The 8,109-nt window shown below is 46.7% G+C and overlaps 1 pseudogene; it reads right to left on the bottom strand.

The window, feature by feature from the left end:
* The window catches only part of LOC124031758, a 101,152-nt pseudogene that overhangs the window by 2,210 nt on the left and 90,833 nt on the right, over window positions 1-8,109 (bottom strand).

Below are 8,109 nucleotides of genomic sequence, written 5' to 3'. Positions count from 1 at the left end.
CAGCCTCCACTAGGCTGTTAGCACTGCCTCTGTTCTGGTGGTACTGCCTGCGATATTCTGGTGGGATCTGGAGCTGTAAGGGGGAGTAAGTACGGCTTAGGGGGGCTTCTTGGACGTCAGTGTACCAGGTGCTCCTTCTCACAGAGCCAGGGGTGCTACTCACACTGCTCAGCCCACGCCAGTCCACCTGGATAAATACAGACACATGAATCCACACGTTTACACATGTATAGTATCTCTCAATACACTCAGCCATTGATTACCACGCACACACACACACACACACACACCTGGATGAGGGGTGTGTAGTAATGGGAGTGGTCCCTGCTGCTGGGGGAGACGGGGGGCGTGGCCCAGGAGCGTAGAGAGCGTGACGGAGAGAGACGCTGGACTCTGCTGGAGTCCAGGCCAGCCACCGCCATCACCTTGGCAACAGATTGATGAAGGGGTTAACGGGCGTCAAACCATACCTTTATTCTACTGCCTAAAAGAAGACTGGTGCATATTGTACGTCCTGTAGCATATTTCGGTGGATATAACGGTAAACATCAGTCTGGTTGTGTGCGTTAGGTTCAGTGGTACCTACCTGCTGCTGCAGCAGATGCAGGGGTAGAGCTGTTCGAAGGGGAACGGAAGGGGTCAAGGGGGTGTCATCGCCTTGACTGCTTTGTTTCCGCAGACAATGAAAGTTGAATGAGGGTCTGTGGAGGGCTAGAGGTTCAAACACAAGAGAGACCCTTGTTTGTTACAGCTTTGGGTCATAATTACAAGTGTTGCATCGTCCTCTTTATCAGCCAATCAGTGACCAAGGGACCTCACCCTGGGGTGTAGAGGGGAGAAACCATCGCTTCGGCGACCGCCCACCATCCTGGTCAATGGGTTGCTGGTGGTCATCACAGAGACTGTCCGGTTGATGGTCATGACACTCCTTACGGGACATCCTGAACAACAACATCGTCAATCAACAGCCACCTTTGTCAACAGCAGGAACAGTAGAGGACATAGTGGTTTCCATGGCGATACCTGTCTTTGTGCAACATGATATCATCCTCCTGGTACTCTTCCCCGCTGAAGTATTCCCCAGAGCCCCTGTCTTCATCGCTGTCTGCCCTCCCTGGCTCATCTCTACGAACGGTAGGGTAGCGAACACCCCCTGAATCTGACCTGAGGTCAAAAGGTCAAAGGTTCAACCAGAAGTTGAGGGGCGATTGAGGAAAAAGTGACGTAACTGTACATACAGATCACAGACTAAAGCCCTGCATTTGAACGAAGATACAGATGAATTCGTCAAATGGTTTACAACCGTAATCAGTAGTATATAATTCATGGTTTGTTTTGGGGGGTGGGGTATTGCTCACAGCTCATTATAAACCAATGAAAGATTGGGGTCGTTAAGGGGTGCTATACAGTAGTTTCATACACATACCTAATGTAGGTCTCATAGTAGTGCCCCCTGTCCTAGCAAGTGGCGGTGAAGGGAATTTGCATTTGGGATAAGGGAGGAGAAGGTCATGCAATGACACAGACAAGACAATCCGTAATGTGAGACAAACAGAAATAATGGATGGATACAGAGGAAACCGGGAGCGGTGAGGTCAGGTGGTCATGAATGAGTGTGTGTGTGTGCGTGTTGCTGATAAATACACACAATTCCAGGATTTTAACATGAAGAGCTCTTCGGCTCTATTCATTCCGTATCGCTGAAGTTCCTCGTTGCAGCGTGATTGAAACTGAAAGGCAGTGTTCCCGCGTTCACGGTAAACGCTACATATGTTGGCTTAATCCGATATTTCTTTTACATTTCTATTGCGCAAATCGGTAATGCTTCAGCTAGATAGATTGAATAGAGACCCTCGTGGTGCAGGAATTAACGGTACTGAAAAGATCCATTCTATGGGTGCCAGGGTAAAGGAGTAAAAAGTAAATGATTGTCATTAGGAATGTAGTGAAGTAAATGTAAAAGTTCATAACTATAAATATTAAAGTACAGATACCCCCCCAAAACTACTTAAGTAGTCCTTTAAAGTATTTTTTCTTAAGTACTTTACAACACTGGCGCTCCACAGCGCCTAGGCATTACGCAAGCAGGTAACCAGTGTGCTCATCACACATGAAATCACAACTAAAATAATCACCTAGTTCATTAGAGGCATCACTACAGACCCCGGTTCAATTCCAGGCTGTATCACAACCGGGCCATGATTGGGAGTCCCATAGGGCGGCGCACAATTGGCCCAGTGTCATCTGGGTTAGGGTTTGGCCATCATTGTAAATAAGAATTTGTTCTTAACTGACTTACCTAGATAAATAAAAGAGACCTCTTTTACCAGAGAGACCTAGCCAAGAAAGAAGAATCTTAAATTACCTTGCAGATTGGACCGTGGTGTGGGTGTCGAAGTCAACAATCTTGCGGTGCGAGCTGGAAGAGGGTGCCCCATTGGCGGACGGGTGCTCACGGCGAAGACAGCGGCGCTGCCCCCCGTTTGTCAGGGAGGGGACAGGGTGCACGTTGGCATTGTTAAGGTTGGCGTTTGAGGATATGGGGGATTTGGGGTAGTAGTAGTTGTACCAGTGGGGTTCGCCTGCCCTCTCCTCAGAGCCGACCTGGGAGGGCTCCACGGAGGCGTGGAAGGAAGGCGGAGGGACCTGGAGGGGCCGCTGAGTGACGTTTGTCTGGTGGGCGGAACCCCGGTGGTCCCCGTTAACGTGATTGGTGTGGTTGGAGAAGATCACGCCATTCCTCTGTAGAGACAACACTGTCAGAACCGACAGTACAAATGACCATAACAAACACAGTGACTAAACTTAACCACTGGCTTTGGATCTGTACTGGTGGTAGGGCACTTTGTCATTGAGGTCTTAATTCCCATCTTCACTAAATGATGTTCAACAGATAATGAAGGTACTAAAATTAACCGTGCATTTAGTTTTTGCGCTAAACATGCTATGCCTCTAAAAACCAGAAGTGAACCCGAGTCACGTTAGGTTAAGGTTAAGGAATGGATTAGCTGACATGCTAAGTAGCTAAAAAGTAGTAAGTACTGTAGTTGCTAATTAGCTCAAATGCCAAAGTTGTCCATGATGAGATTCGAACACGCAACCTTTGGGTTGCTAGAAGATTTAAGATAATGTAACTATCCTTGACATTTAGTTAGGAGTCAATTAACCTGATGACAGCGACCAAGGGTGGGTTTCAGCTTACGTAACTTAGCTCCCTCAGCAAACGTCACCTACTACTAACAAGCACACCATGAACATGCAGCCCCTAACAGGCAAGCAAGCTCCTCCCAAACCGCGGGCCAAAAGAAGGACCTGTTTTAATAGGCACTTGATTTAGAGCACCCAGCAACCACGAACAGAGTTCGAGACCATTCCATTGGCTGTAAAAAAAAAAGCGAACCCTGCCCACTGAACGTGTCGGGTGAGCTAAATCAAGCGCGCTTATTGAATGAACCGGGACAGTGATTTACCCTGTATATCTCCTCGCCGCCTTCTACGTTAATGTCGACAAGGCCCTCGTCTTGCAGGTCACATGATATGACTCTGCGGATTTCAGGCCCAATATCATGCAGTGTGCGGAGACCGGCCTGCAATGACGACAAGAGAGCAGCTGAGCGCCAGCAGGAACACAAACACAGAGATACACACACATGTGAACTGTACACACAAAGACCCTCAGACCAGACATACTGAGGTGCTTTGTAAAGCTATAGATAATGCGGGGTGTGTGCACAGCACTGTTCTCTTTATCTCTCATAATAAAAAGGGATAGTCTGCAGCTCCAAGCACAGCCAGAGGTGAGATAGCAAAGTGCAGACCAGAGAAGCAGCATTGTGTGTGTTCAGGTGCAGTGGCCTGCTGCTTTCGCCGATGTCCTGTGGTGATTGGGCAAAGCACTACTCAGTGTGATTTATCGCTAACTAGCAGTTACATATTGTTTACCCTTATCACTGCGTCATTATCTTACTAAAATAGCACCCATATTTGGGTTTGTAAGTCATGTCATCAGTTGTTGTTTCAAAGGTCATTATGTAGTGAGTTCTACAGGTACAGTTGAAATCGGAAGTTTACATACACTTAGGTTGGACTCGTTTTTCAACCACTCCACAAATTTCTTAACAAACTATAGTTTTGGCAAGTTGGTTAGTACATCTACTTTGTGCATGACAAGTCATTTTTCCAACCATTGTTTACAGACAGATTATTTCACTGTATCACAATTCCAGTGGGTCAGAAGTTTACATACACTAAATTGACTGTGCCTTTAAACAGGTGGAAAATTCCAGAAAATTATGTCATGGCTTTAGAAGCTTCTGATAGGCTAATTGACATCATTTGAGTCAATTGGAGGTGAACCTGTGCATGTATTTCAAGGCCTACCTTCAAACACAGTGCCTCTTTGCTTGACATCATGGGAAAATCAAAAGAAATCAGCCAAGACCCCAGAAAAAAAGACCCCTTTACCACCTGCATCTGTACAAACAATAGTATGCAAGTATAAACATCCTGGGACCACACAGCCGTCATACCGCTCAGGAAGGAGATGCGTTCTGTCTCCCAGAACAACAGCAAAGTACCTTGTGAAGATGCTGCAGGAAACAGGTACAAAAGTATCTATATCCACAGTAAAACGAGTCCTATATCGACATAACCAGAAAGGCCGCACAGCAAGGAAGAAGCCACTGCTCCGAAACCGCCATAAAAAAAGCCAGACTACGGTTTGCAACGGCACATGGGGACAAAGATCGTACTTTTTGGAGAAATGTCCTTTGGTCTGATGAAACAAAAATAGAACTGTTTGGCCATAATGACCATCGTTATCTTTGGAGGAAAAAAGGGGAGGCTTGTAAGCTGAAGAACACCATCCCAACAGGGAAGCACATGTGGTGGCAGCATCATGTTGTGGGGGTGCTTTGCTGCAGGAGGGACTGGTGTACTTCACAATAATTATGTGGATATATTGAAGCAACATCTCAAGACATCAGTCAGGAAGTTAAAGCTTGGTCGCCAATAGGTCTTCCAAATGGACAATGACCCCACACATACTTCCAAAGTTGTGGCAAAATGGCTTAAGGACAACAAAGTTAAGGTATTGGAGTGGCCATCACAAAGCCCTGACCTCAACCCTATAGAAAATTTGTGGACAGAACTGAAAAAGTGTGTGCGAGCAAGTAACTGAGTCAGCAAAACGGACTCAGTTACACCAGCTCTGTCAGAAGGAATGGGTCACAATTCACCCAAATTATTGTGGCAAGCTTGTGGAAGGCTACCCAAATCATTTGACCCAAGTTAAACCATTTTAAGGCAATGCTACCAAATATGAATTGAGTTTATGTCAACTTCTGACCCACTGGGAATGTGATGAAAGAAATAAAAGCTCAAATAAATAATTCTCTACTATTATTCTGACATTTCACCTAACTGAACTAAGACAGGGACTTTTTACTCGGATTAAATGTCAGGAATTGTGAAAAACTGAGTTTAAATGTATTTGGCTAAGGTGTATGTAAGCTCCCAACTTCAACTGGAGCTGCAGTTGAAAAATATTGACTTCTGTTACATACAGATTGGCCGTATAGTGGACTTTTTGTTAGTGTTTACAACTCTAGAGGAGGTCAAATGGGACAGTCCAGTACAGAAGTTGAGACTCACCTGGAGGGCGATGGTGGAGTTCAGGCTGGTGAATGAGTTTCTTCCCACCAGGCCTTGCTCTTTGCGTTTCTTGAATTTCCTGAAGTAGTCCTGTATCAGGAAGGTAGCATAGAACTTCCCCACGGTTACCTCATCATCTGAGTGAACAGACCACACAAACGCCTCCACTGTCAGCACCGCACCACGCCACCACTCACCATATTATCCATCATTAGCTGACCTTCTAGGGACCCCAGAGCGTTTGCGCAAAGCCGCCTGTGGCATATAACCTATTCAAATATGAAATAAAAAAAAGCTGAAAACAAAATGGGACTTTAACCAAGCACTACACTGCAGTTTGGTGTCTACCAGACCAGTGTGACAGCCTCAGCGGCTTCTCAGCTCTCTTCCTGGGCCTGTATCTGTACCTGGATCTGTGGTGACCGAGAACATAGCCGAGCACAGTCCTGACCTTCTGACAAGACAGCCAACAGAAACCTCCAGCAAAACATCAGCACACCAGTCCTCTCAAAACAACATCGGCAGCTCTACCCACTAGAGACCATCTGTGGCATTTATATGAACAGAAAATATGGCAAAATACGAACAGATCTGAAACGTGGAATTTTAAACAACAAAGAGAAACAAGCCTCAACCCAATACAGTCATGAGATGAAGCGGTGTCGCGTTTGTTTTCTGTCAAACTAACCACAATCACATCTCACTAAAGTCTACCACACAGCTAGCTACACATCTAGCTACAGTACTGCTGTTATTACCTAAGGCTTCTTAGCTAGCTACAGTACAGGGACACCGCCACAGTTAAGAAGAATCTAACAAGAAGACTACAGCAGAGAGACTGGTATATCTAAGCTGTGAAAAGCGACGCGCAGGCCAGGGAAGCAGTAGAGAACCGAGGAAGCAGCGGTCTGTGTCACTCAGCTAGCTAGTAAGCAGACTGGGGACACAAGGCACAGGAGAGTGCCGCAAACAATAGTTTCATGCCACCGGCCATAAAACAGAACTGCTGCAGGAAATTCTGGACGGCAGAGAGAGAGAGAGACTAGGGAAGAGGAGGGAAAGCTGTGGAGAAGAGAAGCTTGGCCAGAAAGAGAGAGAGAGATCAAGATGAGTTAGTAGTTATAGCAGAGCATGCAGTGCTAGAACGAGCCAAGCATCAGAGAGCCAAAGCACAAAGCATAGTGCAGCAAATGACAACTAGGGAAATAAAATGAACACGACGAATAGGGGTGGGTTGCAGAAAACTAGAGAACAGTGAAAACATCACAGGTTGGTCAACACCAGCACAGCATGACACTATAGACTGTTTAGGATCGTACGGCTCAGGACAGCCAAGTGGGAGACAACAAAAGAACACACAGCAAAACAGTTGCTGTGAGCCTGCGTCCTAACCGAAATCATATTCCCTCCCTTCCTATTAGGAACACTACTAAGTGCACAAGAAAGTGAATAGGGTGCCATATCAGATTGAACCTGGCCTGACTATCAGTCGGGAGCCCCAGAGTCAGGCTGCAGCGAGCATTTTCAGGGTCGATGTCAATAAGGGTCGATCCCTGGCTGTGACCCCACTCTCTGAGGGTGTCGCAGGGGGAGTGGGGTATGCAACAACAACAAAAACACATTTCACACCACACACCTGTACAGGTTACAGACTTATAGAAGCACCCTCTGTTTGACCTTTGATATGAGCACACTCGGCGTGGATGGCAAGATAAGAGTCCGATAAGGTGAGTTTCTCTGAACCGAAGTGACCGTCTGCTCCTCTATCTGGTCCTGCTCTTATCTGTGGTCAAACGACTAGGCTTTAACAGCTATTGACACATGAAAACAAGAAGAGAGGACTCGACTGCCCGTCAATAATTAGTCTACGCAAATTGTTCCACTAGAGGGTCGGGCATTACAGTGGATCACTAATGTCGACGAACGAGTTGATCCTTAATGTGGGACTGCTAATAGCCTATGCTGTTAGCGATCCATGGACCTCTATGCAACAAGTCCCATGAACGTATTGTGAGGGAAAGCTTTGTCGCAGGTCGGCCTGGAGTAGAGGATTGCCACCCTGACCTCACACACACAGTGCTGAAGCAACAACCCTGCTTATGCACGTGCGTCTGCACAGCACATTTGTATGTTTGAAGTGTACAGGGTGCGCAGGGCAGTCTGCCACACCTCTGTAGCCAGGCCACATCTACCGTCCAGTTACTGGAGACAAGACGTCACAAGAGGCTGGAGCCATTCTACTGACCGCCAGCAGGGGGCACCACTTGGTCCAGCAGCTTCATGCTGGTCCTCTTCCAGATCTTCTTGATGACCGCTCGCAACTCCTCATTGGCCTGCTCCAGGTTGCCTAGGAAATCAAACACTCTGTAAATGTGTTGGCCCAATCAAAGCAGCCATTTAGCGGGCCACTGTATACGAGTATTTTGAGTACAGTACATTCTGAGAAACTGGATGACG

Source organism: Oncorhynchus gorbuscha, linkage group LG03, assembly GCF_021184085.1.
Source record: "Oncorhynchus gorbuscha isolate QuinsamMale2020 ecotype Even-year linkage group LG03, OgorEven_v1.0, whole genome shotgun sequence".
Classification (NCBI taxonomy): Eukaryota; Metazoa; Chordata; class Actinopteri; order Salmoniformes; family Salmonidae; genus Oncorhynchus; species Oncorhynchus gorbuscha.
The sequence above is the reverse complement of the archived record's forward strand: the minus strand, read 5'-3'. Positions and strand labels throughout refer to the sequence as shown.